Genomic DNA, 19,789 nt, shown 5'->3' on the forward strand with positions numbered 1-19,789 from the left:
AACGAAGAAGAAATTGAATCCCTGAACAGACCAATAACAAGCTCTGAAATTGAATCAGTAATATATAGCCTACCAACCAAAAAAAAGCCCTGGACCAGACACATTCACAGCCAAATTCTACCAGATGTACAGAGAGGAATTGGTACCATTCCTACTGAAACTTTTCCAAAAAATTTAGGAGAATGAACTTCTTCTCAAATTATTCTATGAGGCTAGCATTATCCTAATACCAAAACTTGGCAGAGAAACTGCAAAAACAAAAAGCTTCAGGCCAATATCATTGATAAACATTGATGCAAACATCCTCAAATAAATACCAGCAAACTGAATTCAGCAGCACCTTAAAAAGCTAATCGACTGCAATCAAGTAGGCATTATACCTGGGACGCAAGGTTGTTTCAACATTTACAAATCAATAAATGTCATTCATCACATAAACAGAACTAAATGCATAAACCACATGATCATCTCAGTAGATGCAGAAAAGTCTCTTGATAAAATTCAACATCCCTTCATGTGAAAAGCTCTCAACAAACTATGTGTTGAAGGAACATACCTCAAAATAATAAGAGCTATCTATGACAAACCCACAGCAGTCATCATACTGAATGGAAAAATGTTGGAAGCACTCCCCTTGAAAACCAGCCCAAGGTAAGGATGCCCTCTGTCACCACTCGTATTTAACGTAGTATTGGAAGTCCTGGCCTGAGCAATCAGGCAAGAGAAAGAAATAAAGGACATCCAAATAGGAATAAAGTCAAACTATCTCTGTTTCTAGACGACATGATTCTATATCTAGAAAACCTCATTGTCTTGGCTCGAAAGCTCCTTCAGCTGATAAACAACTGCAGCAAAGTTTTAAGATACAAAATAAATGTACAAAAATCAATAGCATTCCTATACACCAACAACAGACAAGCCAAGAGCCAAATCCCATTCACAATTGCCACAAAAAGAATAAAATATCTAGGAATATAGCTAACCTGAAGGGTGAAAGATCTCTACAATGAGAATTACAAAACACTGCTCAAGGAAATCAGAGATGACACAAACAAATGTAAAAATATTCCATGCTCATTAATAGGAATAATCAATATCATTAAAATGGCCATACTGCCCAAGGCAATTTACACATTCAATGCTATTCGTATCAATCTACCAATGACACTCTTCACAGAACTAGATAAAAATATTTTAAAATTTGTATGGAACCCAAAAAGAGCCTGAATAGCCAAGGCAATCCTAAGCAAAAAGAACAATGCAGGAGGCATCACACTACCTGACTTCAAATTATAGTACAATAATAAAAACAACATGATATTGGTACAAAAACACACATACAGACCAATGGAACAGAACAGCGTGCCCAGAAATAAGGCCACACACTTACAACCATCTGATATTTGACAAAGCTGACAAAAACAAGCAATGGGGAAAAGACTCACTATTCAATAAACGTTGCTGGGATAACTGGCTAGCCACATGCAGAAGATTGAAACTGGACCACTTCCTTACACCATATAAAAAAATCAACTCAAAATGCATTAAAGGCCTAAATCCTCAAACTTTGAAAACCCTGGAAGACAATCTAGACAATACCACTCTGGACGTAGGAACTGGCAAAGATTTTATGACGAAGGCACTAAAAGCAAGTGCAACAAAAGAAAAAATTGACAAATGGGATATAATTAAACTAAAGAGTTTCTGCAAAGCAAAATAAACTATCAATAGAGTAAACACACAACCTATGGAATGGCAGAAAATATTTGCAAACTATGCATCCAACAAAAGTCTAACATCCAGTATCTAAAAGGAACTTAAAAATTTACAAGCAAAAACCAAACAACCCCATTAAAAAGTGGGCAAAGAACATGAACAATTTTCAAAAGATGACATGTATGTCACCAACAAGCATGTGAAAAAAGCTCAATATCAATGATCATTAGAGAAATGCAAATCACGCCACACTAGTCAGAATAGTTATTGTTAAAAAGTAAAAAAAAAAAATAACAGAAGCTGGCAAGGTTGCAGAGGAAAGAGAACAGTTATACACTGTTGGTTGGAATGCAAATTAGTTCAATCATTATGGAAAGCAGTGTGGCAATTCCTCCAAGAGCTAAAACCAGCAGCACCATTTGACCCAGAAATCCCACCACTGGGCATATACCCAAAGACATAGAAATCAGTCTATTATAGAGACACATGCACACATATGTTCACTGCAGCACTATTCACAATAGCAAAGACATGGAATCAACCTAAATGCCCATCAATGGGGGAATGGATAAAATGTGGTGTGTATACACCACAGAATACTATTCAGCCATAAAAGCATTGAGATCATGTCCTTTGCAGGAACATGGAGTTGGAAGCCATTATCCTTAGCAAACTAACGCAACAACAGAAAACCAAATACAGCTTGTTCTCTTATAAGTGGGAGCTAAATGATGAGAACACATGGACACAAAGAGGGGAACAACAGATACACGGGCCTACTAGAGGGTGGAGATTGGAAGGAGGGAGAGGAACAGAAAAAATAATCATTGGGTTCTAGGCTTAGTAACTGGATGACAAAATAATCTGTATATCAAATCCTGTGAAATGACTTTACCTGTATAAAATACCTGCACATGTACTCCTGAACCTAAAATAAAAGTTAAAAAAGGTCTTCTGACTGGTGTGAGATGACATCTCCCTCTGCTTTTAATTTGCATTTCAAGTTATCGATGTTGAGCCTTTTTTCGTATTTTGGTGGCCCTTTGTATGTAATAACTTTGTCTTTTGTTTTCTGGTCATTGTGCCTCTTTCCTAACAGTATTACCTGGGTATTTCCAAAAAAAATTTGTCAGAGTGACTGTGGGTACCCTTATCTTATTTGTGACGTTAATGAAAATATTTCTAGCATCTTACTATTAATCATGATGCATTGTAAGGGGTGCGTAGATGGTGTCTGGTAAAGGGGTGTGCGTGTGTGTGTGTTCATTTATTTAACTAGCCATCTTAATTTCAATTTTAGTAAGATTTTTATAATGAGTAGACATTGATGTTTACAAAGTGAGTTTTCTGTATTCATGAAAATGTCTAAGATTTTCTCTTTCAATCTATTAGCATAGTAAATTATATTTATAAATTCCCTAATATGAAACCTTTATTTCTCACATGACTATCTTCTATTTTTCTTTCAGCACACTGATGAATTCTACTTGATAACATTTTGTTTAGTGTGTTTACATTGAAATTTATAAGTTTGATTGGTCTATAGTTTATGCTCTTTGTTGAGTTTTTATATTGAAAATATAGTGGCTTCATAAAAAATTGAGAAATTTTATTTCTATGTTCCAAAAAGTTTTAAATGTAAATGGAGTTATTTGTTCCTTAAATATTTAGGAAAATTCATCAGTGAATCTTCCTGAGCCTAGTGCTTTATAAAGAACAGCTCTTAAATAACTTTTACAACTTTCTTTCATGGCTTTCCGTTCTTTTTGCTTTCAGTTGGTTCCAAAGAAGGTGAGTACGTTAGAGACATCATTACTATTTTTAATAACAAATATTCTCCATAAAAGATTCAACTCATGAGTGTGCATCACTTTCTTCTCTGGAGCTTTCCTAAAATACATACCTGTGGGTTCCACTCCCAGAGATCACTATTTAGTCAGGCTGGAGAGAAGCCCAGGTTTTTTAGTTTTAACAAGATTCTCAGGCAATTCTGGTGTACTTGTCAACAAGATCTCCAATTTTTCTTCCAGATCTGGTATTCAACTTTATTTTGAGACAGGATTTTACTTTGTTGCCCAGGCTGGAGTGCAGTGACACCATCGTAACTCACTGCAGCCTTGAACTCCTGGGCTCAGGCGATCTTCCCACTTCAGCCTCCCAGGTAGCTAGAACCACAGGTACATGACACCACACTTGGCTAATTTTATTTATTTTTTGTAGAGATGGGGTCTTGCTGTGCTGCCCAAGCTTTGTATTTGACTTTATAACTTCTGAACAGACTTTTTAAAAATGGAACACCTAGTGCCAAAGAAGTCATCCACTGAGTCTATGAAACATTTTCCTAACTTTTGCTCATTGATATCATTTTAATGTTCAAATCATAAGACACGTAGAAAAATTAAAGAGTTGTACTAACTTGGAATCATTTATTTTCTCCCTCCTCCCACCTCCACCAAAGACAGACACACACACACACACACACACACACACACACACACACACACAGGCACACACACGAGTATACTCACATAAACATGCACACATTACATACAAGCTTACAGGTGGCCATCTACACACATTCCTCATGCACAAAGACATGCAGTGCCCAGGTAGACATGTGTGCATGCACACTAACGCATACATGTACTGATACGTACATGCACAGATACAGATGCTTACATGCTTTCATGTGCATACATGCACACACTCTCATATACTTTCCTGCAACAAGGTATAGTATCAAGTAAAAGGGCCTTCGTTAGGACAAGGCTCAAATTCTGGCTGTGTCAATGACTCTCCATGTGATCTTTCTGGCCTTCAGTTTGCTCGTAGTGTTACCATCCCTGACTCACTAGAGCATAGTGAGAATCAAGATATAAAGTTGTCTTTAAGCACTCTGTCCATAGCCTGAAAAGTTCTATTCAAACATGTATTACTATATTATAATGTCATTTTCAAGAGATTGAATTTTCTTCATAAAACCATTCAGTGTGATTTGGACATCTGGTAGTAATACCCTTTTATAGATGAAAAATCTGAGGCACAGAAAGTTTTAACTTAACCCAACCTGTGAAGCAAGCATGGCAGAGTTTGTTTCTATCCCTGGTCTCCTACCTCTGGGAGCCTTGCTGCAAGCATCGTCAGTGTTATAATGTACCTTCTGGAACTACCATGCTTATTTCACAAAGGACATTGCACTCTGATGGCAATTTATACCTAACCAGTTTAGCTTTAAAAATTGGCTCAAGACAGTGACTACAAATATTTACTATACCTATGACTTGGAGGACTAGAGAGCCCTCTACTATACTTATGTTTCCTCTGAAATCCGCTCCCCGCCCAAAAAAAAATTAAAGATATGAGTATAGAAAATACACTGTTGGAAAATATAAAATTATACTGTCCATACGTTTGAATTTGAGGGTATGCTACCTTGAGAAAGCTGAAAGTTGCAAAGGCATGAGAAATTTATTGCTTGGTTCCCTTGCCCAGAATAGCGTTCATTCCATTTTAAATGTCACTCGAGTGTATATACGTCAAAAGAAAGATACCAAATCAAACTGACAATGACTCAGTGATCAGCACTGGGCTGAAATTATTCTATGAAGTATCTGTCATGCAAATTGATGGGGAACTTAGCAAAGATGGTATCTCATCAGACATCACAGCAATTTTTCAAAGGCAAAGAAAAACTGTGTTGCGCACGCACGCGCTAACACACACACACACACACACGCACAAAACCCTGCAAGTTCTTTTGAGGTTATATGAATGATCTTAATACCTACAAAAGATTTTTCTCACAATTTGTAAAAAAAAGAGTTTTTAAATAGTCTGTATTTTGGATCAATGCAAAGTTCATTAAGAAAGTAGAAGCAGTAGCTATAGATGTTCAAGAGGAAGAGGAACAAAACAAAGTCAATTGAAAAAAACAGGACAACTTTAAGTAGTCCTGGAAATAAATTGTATACTCTTTGGAAGCCAAGTTATTTACAAGAGAGAAATAAAATATGTACAGAGAGAAAATATGGGTCCGGTTCACAAAGCATTTTGTCCTGTATCATCTCATTGAATCCTCAGGACATCCCTGTAAAACAAGCAAAACAAGTATTAGCTCCAGTTTTTAGAGAGAAACTGGGCTCAGAGTTGTTGGCTAGTTCAAGGCTCCAAAGAGCCTTAAAGGCAAATAAATGAAGCAAGAAAGTGCACAAAAGCAACAGGAATCGAAGCATGTTCTCCAAAATGCTTCGTGGTGTCCAGATTTTAAAATCTGTGGAATACTGATTTTCAAACTTGCCTGCACAGTAGAATTACTGTGGAGTTCTAAGAAAAACTCGGATGCCTGGTTTTCTACCTCTAGTGATCCTAACTTGACTGCCCTGGGCAACAGCCTGGGCAACAGCCTGGGCATCAGAATTCTTAAAGCAGCCTAGAGGACTATAATGGGTGGCCGTTTAGGAACCATTGGCCTAGAACACCACAGTAGACTTTAGAACCAAGGTTTTTATCATCTCTCTTATTGAATTAAAGGTGTAGTAATGTCTTAATGCTCAGAAAATTCACAGACCAGCACAAGAGACAGGCACACATTCCAGTAACCATATGGTGATTTGGTACATATCTAATTTACAGTATAAACCAAATGGTATACATTCTAGAGAGCAAATAGTTTGGATACTGAGAGAAGTTAGGGAAAATTCCAAAAAGGAGGTGATTGCTGATCTGGACTCTGGAAGGTAAGTCAGAATTGCCAGGCTAAGGGTAGAATGATATTTAATATGTGGGAGGTAGAGGTTGCAAAAGCATGTAAAGAAGAAAATGAGATGGGGAGAAAAAAGGGGGTAATTTAATAAGGTGAAACACAGGGTAGACTTACATAGCTAGAAAAGATTGGTCTAAAAGAAGTAGGTTTACTTTTTTAAAAAAATATTAAGTTTATATGGTGGAAAAAAATCACACCATTTAAACATCCGTTAAATAAAAGCGCTCAATTCCTAATTTCTAATCTCCAAATCACTGTTGATGCTTTCTGGTATATTGTTTGTTTCCACAGCTATTTTATGCATATACACACTTAGTGGATCCAAATCCCTGTCTAGAGACAGTTCTTCAAAATACCAAATTGTAGTAGCAGTACTTAATATTCATGTTAGCCTCCACTCCATCAGGTAGAGGCAATCTGGTCTCACCTAAATTAACAGTTTCCTAACATACGTATAGACAACACAGGTACACACACAGAGTCTTTGTAGACAGCATCTGATATGGTCTGGCTCTGTGTCCCCACCCAAACCTCACCTTGAATTGTAATCCAAATTGTAATTCCCAGGCGTTGTGGGGGGACCTTGCTGGGAAGTGATTAGATCATGGAGGCAGTTCCCGCATGCTGTTCTCATGAGATCTGAGGGTCTTATAAGGGGGCTTTTCACCTCCTCACTCTGCACTTTTCTCTCCTGCCGCCATGTGAAGAAGGATGTGTTTGCTTCCTCTTCTGCCATGATTGTTAAGTTTCCTGAGGCCCTCCCAGCCATGCAGATCTGTGAGTCAATTAAATCTCTTTACTTTACCAATTACCCTGTCTTGGGTACGTCTTTCTTAGCAGTGTGAGAATGGACTAATACGGCATCCAAGTTCCAGGGATTTAAATTTACTTGGTCTCAAATTTTCAAGAAAGAGGACAATGGGGGGATTTGGTCTGTGTTATTATCTATCAACTCCAGTGGTCACCAAAAATTCTTCAAGGCCGTCTCATCTTCAGTCCTCTCTTCCTGCTCCTGCTGGTGCCGGTTTGCTGTTCTTCACTTCTGATCCCAGATATTCATATTCATTCTCTCTCCCCTCTCCTTCCCTCTCCTTCCTCCCCCTCTCCCTCCCCCCTCCCTCTCCCCCTCTCTCCTTCTCTCCCCCTCCCCCTCCCTCCCCCTCCCCCCCATCAGAAGGTGGATGCTCCTGAACCTTGCTAAGCCTTCAGGAAATTCAGAGGCGCAGGATTTTTGCCATTTCTGTGCTGCAAAATTTCATTGTTCCTTTCTGTGCAAGGAACAATGAAATACTATCTCTTGCCACCTTCCTACAATCCAGGGAAAAGACCATGAGGCCAGCTCGGGTCCAACAGCCTATGCCAGAATTATAAAGAGGTGACCTGCAAGTGTATTTCATGTGGCTATATAAAATGTTCTTGTTTGTCTGTTGCTTGTTTAGTTTAAATGTAAACTAGTTGGCAACATACGAACGTCAGGAAGTTTCACATGAAGTGTAGATTTCTAGCTTCTCTTACGAAATCCAAAGATCTGGCAACCCTGGGTCTATATTCTCACTTGGCAAAAATTGGCTGATGTAGGTAATCACAGCACGAATTTTCCAGTTGGATTTTCCATCAAAGGCCCATTGCATTCATTTACATTCCTAGCCTGCTACCTGTAGGAATTTAAGTTTTTAACTTGTTATAAACATACCGCATACTTTCTTCTATTTTACTTTTTTGCATCTTAAGTTCTAATTTAGAAATTATGCACACATCCTCTATCAGTTTTTAACTCCCATTAACCATATTACAGAAACTCGCAAGGAACTTGCAGTATCTTTTTTTTTCTGAGTTTCCCCTTCTACCCTCCTTCCCACCAGCCTAGTCCAGGAAACAGTATCTTGAGTTGGTTAGAAGCCCCACTCTTAGATCATCTGAAATTACACAATGCTATTGATTTGTTCATACACCTCTATTTGCCCTGTTTCCATACGAGGACCTAGGCTTTTCAAACTCAATAGCCAGGAAACTGTTCATTTTTGTCTCCTGCACTATTATTTCCTTCACCTAAGAAATGTAAAATGCCTTAGCTTTTGGCTGATTGGGAGAAAGGGTGACAGGGTAAAAAGAAGTAGGGAAAAATAAGTAACTAGATAATATTGACTGATACGTATATACATGTATGTATACCTTTCATACAAACAGAAGCATAAATATGTGTGTATATGTATTTTTTCTTCAATTTCCTTTATTTAACAGCATATCTTAGACACTATTTCCTACGTGTGTGTGTATATATATGTGTGTGTGTATCAACTGTATATCTGTGTATCAACTGTATAAAAGTTGTGTATCAACTGTATAATATTCCAAAGTGTGGATATGTCACAATTCATTTGCCTGGCCTCCTATTATGAGAAAACAAATTTTTCTTTTTATTAAGCTAAAAATCATGCTGCACTAAACATCCCAAAGTTATTTACACATGTATGCAAATATATCTATAAGATAAACCCCTGGAAGAAATGCTGCCAGTTCAAAGGATGGGTGAATTTCTTTTTATTTTGATAGGTATTACCAAGTCACAGTCACCGTGGAAAGATATATACCAATTACAACATTTTTAATACTTGAACAGCATGCCCTTTTCCTTCATATATTTCATCATGTTGTATTTTTATTATTGTTATTCTGTCTTTGGCAATATTATAAGAAGTAGAATCTGTTGGGGTTTTTTTGTTGTTTTGTTTTGTTTTGTTTTGTGATAGAGTCTCGCTCTGTCACCCAGGCTGAGTGCAGTGGTGCAATCTCGACTCACTGCAACCTCCGTCTCCCAGGTTCAAGCAATTCTCCTGCCTCAGCCTCCTGAGTAGCTGGGATTACAGGCGTGTGCCACCACACCCAACTTATTTTTGTATTTTCAGTAGAGACGGGGGTTTCACTAGGTTTGTTTTTTTTTTTTAAATTTGTGTTTCTACAATCATGAAGGGATTTGAACAGTACATGAAGCAGGATGTGTGATTAGTGGGTGAGGGAGCCAGCACACAGCCTTTGTCTACCTTCTCCACGTGTGCTATCATCTGGCTTTTCCACTGTCATCTCTCAAATCTTTTACTTATACCTCATCAACTAGCTACCAAAAATACCACTTTAGGATAATCTCCTGAAAGGAATCATCCTCCTCCCCATTACAGAACTCCATAACTCCCACCACAGACAAGCCCCAGCCAGCAATAACTTCGGGCCGTGATCACAATTCACTTTGAGAGAAATGATGCTCGAAGATCTATTACAAAGGTTAGAGACTAGAAGCAGAGGAGACCAGTTAGGTCGTGGTGGCCATCTTCCAAGGGAAGAGAAAAAGTCTAAAATTATGTCAAAAGTGGAATAGATAGGTGACATATTATTTTGAAGTCTCATAAAGAATAAAACTCAATAGAACTCATTTAATATGATGGCAGAAGAAGAGGGAGGCTTTGGAGCTGATGCTAAAATTGTTGTCTTGTACTGCTATGCCAATGATGAAGCTATTAACCAATTCAGAAAACATAGAAAAAGCAAAATAATTGTTTCCTTTTTTATAGAGGATAATTCACTTTTCAGTATTCTGATTCTAAGATGCCTACAAGGCATCTAAGTGGACAGGCTCAGGAGCCATTTAAAAGTTGGGGTCAGGAATGCAAGAGAAAAGAGAAGTTATCTGCATTTAAAATCTTATATAAGACAAATTGAATTTAAAGAAATTCAGCATAAGTTCCACATTTAAACGTTTTATGGAAAAGAAGATAAAATAGTTAAAAGTGTTGAAGAAAAATAAAATGCCTGAGGGATTATACTGAACTAGAATCAAATAGGCTTATACATTTTTTATTAAAACACTTTTAAAATGTTCCATCTTGCAAACTGTGTTTATAAAACAAGGGCAATAAAGAAAATGATTACTTGATTAAACACAATAAAACATGTTTTTACATAAAGACTTCCACTAACAAAGTAAGCATGGGTATCTCATCTCTTCCTCCCACACCCCCTGACCAAAGGAGAAGACAACAGCTGCATTTCTATATAATCTTGGAGTGAGAGAGACATTTCTAAGTAGAAATCAAAGAAGAAAACTTAAAAAGACGACTAGGTATTACTACCTGAAAATGTAAAGCTCCTGCATGACAAAAAGAAAGCATTAAAAAATAGCAGGCAAATGATAAAACGGAAAAATATTTGCAATATATGACATACAAAGAATTATCTTTAATTATACAAATCAACAAGAAAAAAATTAACTCCCCCCAAACAGACAAAGTGATCATAAACATAGAAAATAATATATCTCGGCACTAATTCAGGAAAATAATTAAATTAAAATAATAAAACATTTGTAGTTACCAAATTTTCAAAGTTATGAAGAAAATAAGGATAACCTCCATGCAGGCAGTATATTGAGATGGATTTTCTCGTGTGCAACTGGTAGCAGCATAAATTGTACCACTTCTTACAGAGCAACTTGGCAATAAATATCAAGTCTTTAAAATGTACATGTGCTACACATTTATCTTAAAATATAGGCCAAGATTTGTAAGCTCTACGTTAAAAGATGTGCATCACATTATAACAACAGGAGATTGGTGAAATAATTTACGATGCATACCAATGAAATGTAATTCAGCTACTAAAAATCATTTTTCTTACTATATTTAATGACATAAAATGTTCAAAATTTAATGCTAAGTGGTTCATGCATGATTCCAAGCAGTTTATGGAGCACAATACCATAAATGTAAATCTTTCTTCCTCTCTCTTCCCATTTTCCCTTTCCTCTACAGTGCCCACTGACCCCCCGCCCCCACCGCCACCACCACCACATAGAGCAGTAACTACAGCAAAATACCTAAAGATGCCCATTGTGGTTATCCCTGGATAGAATTATTACTGAATTTCATATTCTTTATTTTATACTTTATTTGCTGAAATGAACTTGTATTGCTTATCAGAAAATAATTCTAAACTTGCAACCTGTCTTTCTGCCTGCTCCCATACATCCCCAGTAGAACTCATAGAATCTCAACATCTTGGTGCCCTTTTTACAGTGCTTCCTATTTTGGATTCAAAATGTTGAGTAGGATAGATTCAAAGGGACCATCAACTAAATGGGCTCGTTTTGAATACAAGGATAAGAGAGGCCCATAACAGAGAAGGCTTTCACTCAGAATCATATAGTAAATTGTCAGATTTAGAACAAGATCCATAGTGTTCTGACTACCAATGTAGTCATCTTTTTTCTCTACCACATATTCAATTATATTCTTTCTTTCTAAGCATCTAATTTTGAATACTCTCTTTTAAGATTAGAAAAGGTCTACTTTTAAGATTAGAATACAACCATCTGTGAAATTAAAGGACTATGTCCATTTCTCCAGCTTACCTTAATTCTGAATACACACATTTGTTTAGCCTCCATCACATTCAGAATACTGTGCTGTGTGCTTCATATAACAGGAAAAACAATGAGACCCAGTCCCTATCTTTGATAAGCTTTTACTCCAGTGAAGAAAGCAGACACATAAAGAACCAATGTAAGGCATAAAAAAAATCACAGAAGCTATGGGAGCACAGGCATTCTGATTACCTGAAGACATTGCACGCCTTGGATTCTATCATGTTACCTATTCTTGAGCACATAGAAATTTTTGTTGGTTTTAAACACTTATAATTGTCTCATGGTATTCTTCATCTAAAAATGCATGAGAATCCAATATAAAATGTTCATAATGACATTGAGTGCACATCCACCCATCACATCTCTGCCCACAACACATGAGGCACATTCTCAGGATTTATTCTCACGTCACTGATTCCCTATCCCATCAACACTCTTTAATTCTTAACTATGAAGATTTCCAGTTCTTGAGAAGGGTATATTAGATCTTCTCTACTTTGTACACATAATTTATATGTATGCAATAAATCTATGACAGTGATCTAATATATACAATGAAAAAATCTACATAGAGAACGAAAGTATCATGTATGTCATCAATCTTAGCAGCAGTGTGCTTAGCTAAGGCAAATTACTGGAAAATTTGAAACAGGTGCCTATGTCAAGTCATTTCATTGAAACAATCAACTGGGACAAAGGTTTTCGCTACACACAAAGCTTCTCAGCTCTTAGCATCCCACTGGCTGTCCTGTTTCTGTGGCACACTTTATTTCAGTTTTCTTTCAGTTTCAATCTTCCACTTCACCGCTGAGCCTGACATTCTAATGCTGGAGCTGTTCCTGTTACTTAATGTGTAAAATACCAATACAACATTTCTGCTTTCCCTTGGGCCCTTCCACAGCATGTAGAAGAAGGAGCACTGGTTTGGGAGTCACCACAGATTTGTTCTTAGTCCAACTTGTCCTCTTATTCTGTGATTGTAATTCTTATATATCTCTGTTTCTATAAAATAGGGAGAATAATGGCTGCCACGTATTCCCTCATTTTCCCTAAATTTTCTTTCCACAGCCCCTTTTGTAAGTAGAGTTGTAGTTGAACCCAACATACAGGTTTAAAACCACATCAATTCTTGACCTAATGTAGGTCAAGCCCATGTGCGTGGATAGTCTCAGACCTGTCTACTGGTGGAGCTTGGAAAGTAACCCCTGTATTCATTCAAGGCTCAGTGAGCCAGAGATAAATTTTAAGCACTGGGTGACTCAATTTTTAGGAGCAGGCTTCTGTCTCATTTTGCCTGTCAAGCAACCTACTGTGATGTTGGCACTGTGAGTCTGCCCAGTATGCCATGGCCCTGTCCATATCCCCTCCCAAACTAACCCTCTTTGCCATATTTCTCTAAGCATCCTTGCTGATAACTCAGGACCGTATTGACTCTGGATTCTGCCTAACACCTAGAACCTCTACCGCTATGGCTGATTGACCGGATAGGGTTCCCATGACAAGCATCAGCACTAGGTTTAGACACTGACAATATCCCAAGGTAGCCATGATTGGGGGCAACACTGTATGAATTAGTTACATCCAATACCATGCTAGACTATATTCCAATTCATACTGACTTCCTCTCCTTCCTTGCCACTCAGTGTTGCTGAGATTCTAACACACCTTATCCCCCAAAGCAAATAATGACAGCATCTGCTCTTCCTACCCCACAAGGCTTTTATGAAGCATCAGATGAAACAATATACAGGAAGATGCTTTGAAAATTGCAAAGATGTAGTCAAATGTTAGTACTTCATCTCAAGGTTTACAAACAGTTGTTAAAGGCATTTTCCTCTCCAGTTCCTTCAAAGAGAAGCTGTATCCTTGGAGGATTGTGAATTTCATCACTTTTTTTTGGACCTCCCTTGTCTGTTTTATCTTTCAAGAAAAGATTTACCTGCTCTGTCTTTTCCCCTTCCCCTCAAGATTAGCACATAGTTTTACGAAAGACTGTATAAACATGTTTTCTCAGACTCCACTGAAAGATGTCTGCATGCTCTGCCTCCCCATCAAGGAGAAGAAGAACCTGAATAATCAAAAGGCAGGGGTTTGAAAAGGTCACCATAGCGGTGCTCACTTTCCTAATTTATACACATTTCCCCAATTTATGAAATGTTGGTGGCAACTGGAAAAGCAGACGAAAACCAGCACTGTGTAAGTCAGAAAAGCACTGCAGAAACATGGGAACAGATGTCAAATCATCTATCTCTCAGCCAGAATCTTGTGATCTTCCTCAGGTACTCCTGTCAGTACAAAACCATAACAATTTCCATATTTTACATTTCTCTTTCTTCACTATATTGCTGAAGTCTGCCAGCCCAAATAAAGACTTTTCACCATTGAACAATGTCTCTCAGTGCTAGAGAAGGGACTTGTTTCCACAGGAATGAGATGACATTATGAAGAAAATAAGCATGCAAGAAACAGCATCCTCAGAGTACCCTGATAACAGCAACAAAACTATCCTAAACCACAAGAGAAAACTGTTTCAATTTACATGTATTTCTACATTCCGCATAGGAATTAAAGTGACAGGTTTGATCACTGGCAAACTGCCCAGACCACTGAAGAGACGTACAGTCTAATCCTATCCTCTTCACCCTCACTTTCAGCCCATAGGCCAGAAACTAAGACTTCAGGTCCCCGTTGTTCACTCGATCTGTAACAATGTGTTCACCCTAGGGAACAGTGTAAACAGCAATGGTAAACAGTAGGCCCCAGAAACACTTTTAAAATAAGAAGTATGTGTAGCCCTCTTTCTGTATTGTTTCCACATTTAGGGGTTTATTTCCTCTTACTACCCCACCCCAAACTTCAAAGATCCCAATTTCCCCCTACTCTCTCCTTAAACATTAGTGCATATTTAATTTAATGTGTAACTTAAGTGCTGGCTCCTCTTGATCAGGGAGATGGAAGACTTTGTATTCCATAAAAAGTAAAATCCCAGATAAAGGAAATATTTGAGATTTTTAAATTCCTTACCCGAGCCCAGAATTATACTACTGCACAGCAGCCTCTTCTACCTCTATATGTGGCAGGACTAGTAGAGCAGAGTCAGGTGCCCCAACTTGGGCAGCTGTATATCTTTGGGTGAATGACCTTCACTGAGCTGTAGTTCCCTTCATCTGTACACTGAGGACGTGATAGCACCTACTTACAAGTGTATCCCTAAATGTAAATGGTATGGTTCTTGTAAAAGGTGTTTCTGCTACATGCCGTATATTTTGTAAATAATTAATAATTGTTATGGTTTGAATTGACTCCCATTCGAATTCATTCCTAATCCCTGGTACCTCAGAATGTAACCTTATTTGGAGATAGAGAGCTCTAGTTTGATCTTTCAAAAAACTGTGTGGGTATGTTGTGGGTGTATACATTTATGGGGTACGTTTTGGTCTTTATAGAGACAATCAATTGAAAATAAAGTCATCGGGGTGTCCTTAACACAACTTCATTGGTATCCTTATAAAAAGAGGGAATTTGGAAACAGGGAGAATGCCATGTAAACACACAGGTAGAAGACAGCCATCCAGAAGCCAAGGAGAGAGGCTTGAAGCAGATCCTTTCCTTACAGCTCTTAGAAATAGACCAAGCCAGCTTCCACACATTGTTTGAAACATGTACCCTCCAAAACTGTGACACAATATATTTCTGTTATTTAAGCTATCCAGTCTGTATTATTTTGTGGTATTTTGTTAGGCAGATTCTAGCAAACGAATACAATGTTTACTTATAATAAAGCTGAATGCATATATACATCTCATTTTGGTCAGCATATCAGAAGATTGGAAATATAAAAATAATTACAGCCTATTTAGGAAATAAGAATACCCCTGTCTATTTCAAGTTATAGTCACATAAAACAGAAGTAATAAACAGGGTAACCATATAACTTACTACCTAAACCAGGGCAACTTTGAGGATAAAAAGGGACATTATTAGTAAATGGACTGGATTGGTAGCAAACATCAAAATAGGACTGTATAGTGTAAATCAGGACCTGTGGTCCCCGTAGAAATGGAGGGCAAAGTTATACCCCATTGCCATCAACCAAGTCAGTTAATGCAAGATTCACTAGTTCCACTAGAGCTATTTGGTTAATTTAACCATAGCTATCAATTAGCTTGTAAAAATATGAGTTAAGGTCGGAAGAAAATAAGGCCAAGTTAATTACCTCCGTGTCATTAACTTTGACATTGTGTTCATTTCTAAAATGTCCTGAGGCTAATAGAGCTTAAGTTCAGAAATTTGAACAAGTCTTAGTGTAGAGATAAGTGTGTTTCTGTTGATGATATATTGCTTTCTGATCCTCTAACTTAGAAAGGGAGAACAAGACGGGAAGTGCTTAATGTAATACATGCTTCATCTCAGAATCAGATCATGAGCACACTGAAGGAACAAGTCAAGGGCATTCATTACTCAGCGGGTCAGGGAAAGAAAAGACGTTGGCTCAGAGAAAATTCCCTCCCACTCCTGGGCAAAGAACAGTCAGTACGCTTCAAGGATTGTTTTCCCAATTTAGGTATTTCCCTGTTCACTTTGACTGCCACATAACCACCTCTGTATGAAGGAGAGTACTCTAAACAGGAGGTTGTTGTGAGTAAAATATTTGCCCTCCTCACTAATTGATTTTTTTAATTAATCACTTCATTTAGAATCCATTCAACTTACTGGAAATGAACATTCATCATACTGGGAAGACTTTCAGCTCAGAGAGAACATCCATGGCTAGTAATTTGCCTATGAACTGGCTTAGGAGTCTTTAAATGAGATTGAAGCCATTCTTATAAAGCTAAAATGCCAAGCAAAATTAAAAAGTGAGGCCAGGTGCAATGGCTCACGCCTATAATCCCAGCACTTTGAGAGGCTGAGGTGGGTAGATCACCTGAGGTCATGAGTTTGAACATGGTGAAACCTCGTCTCTACTAAAAATACAAAAATTAGCCAGGTGTGGTGGTGGGTACCTGTAATCCCAGCTACTCGGGAGGTTGCGGCAGGAGAATCGCTTGAACCCTGGAGGCGGAGGTTACAGTGAGCTGAGATCATGCCATTGCACTCCAGCCTGGGTGACAAGAGCGAGACTCCATCTCAGAATAAAATAAAATAAAAATAACCTTGTGAGCATTTTTAAAGAGTGAGCTAAATGCAAAGTAAACCTATTTGGAAAAACTTTGAGTCAGTAATTTCAATATTGATAAGAAATGCATTAATGAATGATCATTCCTCAAATTCACAATTGCCCTCTGCTTATGGTGAGGCAATGTAGTACAGTTGAAAGAGCATGGGTCTTGCAGCAGGCAAACTGGGACTCTGCATTTTCTAGCAGTGTGTTCTTGGTTCTGAGGCTTAGTTTCTACATCTGTAGAATGTGGCAAGTAATATTTCCCCTTTGTATTTTGCGGAGCCCTCATGAAAATCCGATGAGATAAAGTATATTAAACCCCTCTATAAAATATGAAACATCTCATAGTTAAATGGTATTGCAAAAAAATTTAAGTACAATGGTATTTATAGCTCTAAATAAATAATTGTTGAGGTACAGAAATAAATGAAATGTTCCCATCCTAATCAAACAGGGGATGAAGCAATGGTGTGATCTCTAAAACACAAATATTCACCTCCCCCTGCCCTCACCAAATCACCCCAAATACTAGGCTTTCAATGAATGCCACATCCAATGACACAGTGCTTCAATAAAAGTCATGTGTGACTGAGTGGGGTTGCCAAGAATAGCCAAGGCAGCAATGTCCAACAGTGAAAGGATGTTTGGGATGTGCCAGCGAACATTTGAAGCATTAATAAAAATAGGATATTAGAGTTTTAATAAAAGAATATCACACCTAAAAATTGGTACTTAGGCTGAAAACGGTAAAACAGTGGTAAAGAAAGAAGACGACAAGAAACAAACAAGGTGTAGAAATAACTAATTATGATTCAATTGGTTTAACCAAGTAACCTATTACAAAAGCCCAAATCCTATTTTGAGTGAGTCTAGATTTCACTGAGTTTAGATTGCTGATTAAAAGTTTTTGGTCAAAACAGAGAACAATTTTTTGTCAATGTTTTAAAAACCACACAGAAGCATGCTTGCCTGTAATTCTAAAAAAAAAGAAAAAAAAAATTCTTGCCTTGTTCTTCTTAATCATAGCATTCTCATTGTACTGAAATGGCCCTTAGAGTCAGAGCTTAAATTTTAGTACCACATTAATCTTATGCTGCAATGACTATCATTATATTAAAAATCTAATAACAGCTTATTGTCAGAACAATAATTCCATTAATAGCTTTTAATAGGATTGTACTAACTCTTAAGTGTGCTTCTAATATAAATTATTCCACAACGAGTACCCACTTGCATATAATCACTTCCTTAGAATATAGCAAAATAACAGCCTCAGCTCCCAACTCCTTAATTTATTTTACATTCCCTTTTGTAACATTTCTGGATCTGAGTAACCAAAGAAGAACAGAGTTAAAAAGTTCCTTAGAGATCATCTAGTCCAGAAGCCACATGGGTTGTCAGTACTAACATATCTTTAAGCAGAAGCAGCTCTGCTAATGTTTAAAGTGATGAGGTCTATACAGGACCCTGAAAAGATGACTTGAATTTCATAATCATGCATCTGGAGTCATGAGCAAAATTGATCATATTAGCTTATCATCTTAGCATGATCTTGTTGTGACTGGTGAAATCAAAGGGACTATATTCTGGGTTAATAAACAGTGAAGGTCATTTAAAAGAGATGTAGCATACTATTATGGGAAAAGCCTGGGATTCAAAGTAAGCGGACAAAGATTCCCATTCTGGGCCTGCCACTTACAAATCGCATATTGTTATTTATGCTACTTAGTCACTATGAGTGTCAGTCTTTTTATCACTAAAATGAGAATACAGGCACCTACTATGAACATTAATACATGGATTCAATGAAACAACAGATGTGAAAATGCCTTGTAAAGCACAAATTGCTACATAAATGCTTGTTTTAAAATAGCTCCCTGAAAAAAAAAAACATTCCATTCATAATGAAATTAAAACTTTAAAGGAATAGTTTATAAATACACAGAATTGTTAGGAATGATTTAAGGCAAGCAGCTTGTCAGATGTGTATGTGGTTTGGAAGGTCAGCGAGTGGAATCAATAACATACAGAGAGCATCAGAGTTAAGGCTCCCATAGGAGCAAGCAGCCACGGGTTATAGAAAATAAAACATCGAAAAGAAGCTGAGAATTAATTTCCAAGATGATGAACTGGGGCTGGACAGGTGCTTTCCTTTGGTACAACTTTATCTCTACCTGTGTATATATCTATCTCCTTATTTAATCCTTGTAAGAAGCACTTTACGTTTTCGGGAGACTAAGACTTGGTGACATTAATAATCCTGCCCATGACATAAAACTAATGGGTGCAAGACTTAGATTCAAAGCCAGTGTTCTTCCCACCTTAACAACATACCGCCTGGCTCACTGTCAAGAGTTCCTGCAAAGTAATCTTCTTCGTGCTACTTTATTTCTAGTTTTGCCCTTCACTTCCTAGACTTACTCTCATCATAGGCGTCCACTTCAGTATTTTATATATATTCTTGGATATATATGTATATTTGTGAAAGTACATTCTGACATTTTGTGTGCTATCTACATATTACTCTATAGATCACACATTGTTACTATTTTCCATTTAATACTCTACTTTTTTCAAAATCCATCCATGTTGCCATATGTACATCTAGTTCATTTCTTGTGGCAATTGGATAGTATTCTATGGTATACATCTAACATATATATTTGTGCATTTTCCCAATGATGGCTAGCTATTATCTATAAAGCAGAATTATCTAGAAACTCAAAAGGTT

This window comes from Nomascus leucogenys, chromosome X (assembly GCF_006542625.1).
Source record: "Nomascus leucogenys isolate Asia chromosome X, Asia_NLE_v1, whole genome shotgun sequence".
Lineage (NCBI taxonomy): Eukaryota > Metazoa > Chordata > Mammalia > Primates > Hylobatidae > Nomascus > Nomascus leucogenys.